Genomic DNA, 3,881 nt, shown 5'->3' with positions numbered 1-3,881 from the left:
ATTCCCTCTGCTATCCCCAGGGTTCCCTCCTTCATTTTCTTAGATCTTTACTTGGATGTCTTCTTCTTGCTGGTTAGTCTATCTAAAATTTTACTTCTCCCTCGCCCCCTCCACTTCCTGACCTGTTGCCTTATTGCTCTTAGAACTTATCACCAACTAACATGCTTTACTTATCATACTTGTTTATCTTGGTTATTGTCTATCTCCCCCACTAGAATATAAGCACTATAAGAGCAGAAGTTTTTATCTGTTGCTCACCGCTGTATCCCCAGCACCTACAACAGAGCCTGACCCATCGTAGACATGCAATAAACATTTGTTGGATGAGTGAATCAAGTTTCTTGATTCAATAAACATTGGGAAACCACAGAATGTTTTTGACCAGAAGAGTAAACCGATCAGAGCTCACAAAGGGGCTTAGGATAGATTAGGGTAGGGGATAGGATGGGGCCACAATAGTAGAAGGATACACATGGGAAGGTTTAAACAGAGGGCTTCAGTAGGAATGAAAGAAAACAGTAGGAGGCAGTAAGTTTCATGAGGGCAGGGATTTTGTCTGGCATATAAGAGGCGCTGAATAAATATTTACTGAAGGATGAATGAAGGAATGATGCTTGTGTCTCATGTGGGATGGGCCCAGGGCTCTGGTTTGGGTCTGTCTGAGAAAAGATATAAATCCTTTCTGATCTTGACCCGGATGCGCTCGTGGTCAGGGGTTACACGAGATCAACAGTGAACTCTTATATCTGTATGTACATCTTCCCTTTCTTCCTGGATTGGGCTAACCCTCCACAGCATTTAGTCACCTTGTAGGCCTCAGTTCAACTCAGACAAATTGGGATTCAGACTTTGGGAATTGAGGAGGGGGGTCGAGCTGTAGGTGTCTAGGAGCAGCATCCAGATCGAATGACCTGTTTGAATGCTATGCAACCAAAGTTTTAAGTGATGTGGAGAAATTAGTGTGGAAGGCAGCCCATAGTGTGGAAAATCAGTGTGCCAGTCCAGAGCCACTCAAGAGAGAGGAAATCCCTGTGGACACCATCTTTACCTTTTCTGCAGAACGACAGGTAATGGAATAGGAGGCTAATCTAGGTTGAGGTTGTGTATGTCGACACTGTTAAGAGAAAGTCCCCACAGTGGAGGGGTGGAGGGATGGAAGGTAGTTGGTCAAAGAACCTCTCATTCATGCCCTCCCTTGTCTACCCTTTAGTTAGCTACCTCTCCTCAAAGGAATTACTCACTAGGCTCTGATATCCACACTTGGACCTTGCCCCTAATACAATCAACAGAAATGAGGTGCTTCACATTTTCCCTACCCCAAGAATAAATAATACAGTAACTCATTTCTGAACTCTTCAGGTTTTAATTAAACCAATGCCTGGTGACCAGAACTGTGCCAGATCCTTGCCTAAATATGGGAGGTGCAGCAGTTGAGAAAACATACATTTGCTGCTTTACTTATTTGTTGCTTTACTTATTTCATTTAATCCTTCTGTCAGTCCTGAGAAATAGGCAGTATCCTCATGCATGAGTTGAGTAAACTGAGGCCCAGCCAGCTCACACAGCTAGGAATTGAAAGGGGAAATCTGAGACAACTTTTGACTAATTCCAAAGCACAGGTGGTTTTTCTGAGGACGTCAGTGCTGCCTCTATAAGTTACTTGTAGAACTAGGAATTGTTAGAACTAGAAGGTGATTGTGGGATTTGTTCAGCTCCTTCAGATAAAGGGGCTCAGGCTCAGACAGAGACGGTGACAAGCTCTGCTGTCACCAAGTACCAAAGAAAGATCTGACACCCAGGTCTCTCCTGAGTCCCAGGTGCTCTTGCTTCTTTCTTTAAAAAAAATACTTATAATAATATTTTTCTTAAATTTTATATATATCTGCTTTAAAAATTAAATAGTACTGAAAGCTTTCTAATCAAAATATCAGCCCTCCCCACTCCTTATTTTTGTTAACATAATACTTCACCTCCTAATATTTCCTGTTGAAATCTTTCATCCATCTTATCTCCCCGCCTGTGCTTTTGTCCTCTCTTACCCTTGTGGGTTAAAATCTTTTTTTTTTATTCCTTCATTGTCATTTTACTGGAATGGCCTGGGGAGGGAGACACGATAAAACACATTTGGTCAATCAGTCTTACTGAACAGAAGTCCAGTTTTTTGTCTCACTGACACCCAATGATCCTGTATCCCCAGATAACTCATTTTTCTGAAGTCAACACATTCTCCATTGCTCGTGGAGATCACCCTGCCCCTAGCCCTGTGCCAGGAGCTCCTGACTTACAGGAGTTCCTGTCTGGCCTGCGCCTTGCTGCCCTCAAGGACTTGACTGAGGCCTGGAGAGAATGATTTACAGGAGGAAACAAAAAGCCGATAATAGCAGTGAGAAGCCCTCCCATCCACACAGCACTTGTCCAATTTCAGAGAGCTTTCATATCCACGATCTCATATCATAGCCATAGATAATCAAAGGATAGGTAGTTTGGTGCTGACCAAAGTCAAAATCAGGACACTGCTCTGTCCCAACAGGGAAACATATTTGAAATCAGGACTATGAACCTTCACGCTCATGGTACTTGTAACTTCTTGTTTGGCTCTTTTATCTGCAGGTCCAGTGACAACTTTCTTTGCCAGGGGAGATGGAAGTGGGCTCTTAGATTGGTGCTGAAGGGAAGAAGTTTGGAGGGAGGGCCCCAGGTGGGCAGCGTACTTCCAAGGGAGTTACTGAGCCTTCTTTTTCCTCCTCCTCCTCTTATACAGGTCCAAGTTTGGAATAAAGAAAGCTGCTTCTCTGAGAACACTTACCAGTGCTCAGCTTGGTCCAAGGATAAGAAGAGAGTCAGAAACAAGTAATTCTGAACACGTTAGTGGAGAATTCTCCTAGAAAGTCCCAAGCCAAAGTCTGTTTCATTGTCTGGGTTGGAAAGTGAGATAGATTCATTTATGGATTTCTGCCAGCACTCTCAGGAAGAGGCTGGATGGCTTTGGGGTGTATACAGACATGTATGCATACATGTGGTGGAGGAGACTGTCTGATTTGAGGCATCTAGGAGGAGACAGATGTGTGGGTGCACACACACCTTCCCCAGAATCTTCCCAAATCAGTAGCTGAGGTGTCGGAGCTTTCATAATTAGAGAGTCATACCTTTGGATTATTTATGGCTCCCTGTCAACATATCTTGAATACATGTGCCCTTGTTACCACTTATATTATCACATAAATTTCAAAACTCAAACTTCCCCAGCATCTGATCTGTATCCTCAAATTGTGCTCCTTCCCCACCTTCCCATTCCTGCTCTGTTGAGAATCTCAGATAGACGACTGTTTACTTTCTGTGGTTTGTATTAGGACATAGTTTGTCTTTTCAAATACATCACTATATGTCAAATAAGCTCTTTCCAATCATGTACACCATAATATTTGCAAGGGATTAAAACACATCAATTTGTGTAATTCCATGAGTTCATAATGATACTAAAAATTTTAAAAAAGTTGATTGGTCAACATTAGAAGATCCAGTGAATTGACTCCTTGTGTTGAAAATTAGTAAATGAAGGGAGAGAATCAAGCATTTCTTCTGCTTTTCCTATACAAACAGTACCACTGGGTAAGCAAAATTTAGGGGAAGGAAAAGCTTGCTTTCATAGAAATAGTCCAGCAAGTAAGTGAAGAAGAAATGATAGAATTAGAATATCACCTCATGATAGAATTAGAATGTGACCTCTAATGAATTAACGAATTTAGACATTGACTACCAATGACTGGTAACATCACAAAATGAAAGGCAACCAGACGGTATACGCCTCCTGATGGAAGTATAAAATATCAGCTATCATGAAATCTGATCAAAGTTCTAAATCCCACAATGTATTCGCGAGA

The sequence above is a fragment of the Mesoplodon mirus genome, assembly GCF_964341445.2.
Source record: "Mesoplodon mirus genome assembly, chromosome: 3".
Classification (NCBI taxonomy): domain Eukaryota; kingdom Metazoa; phylum Chordata; class Mammalia; order Artiodactyla; family Ziphiidae; genus Mesoplodon; species Mesoplodon mirus.
The sequence above is the reverse complement of the archived record's forward strand: the minus strand, read 5'-3'. Positions refer to the sequence as shown.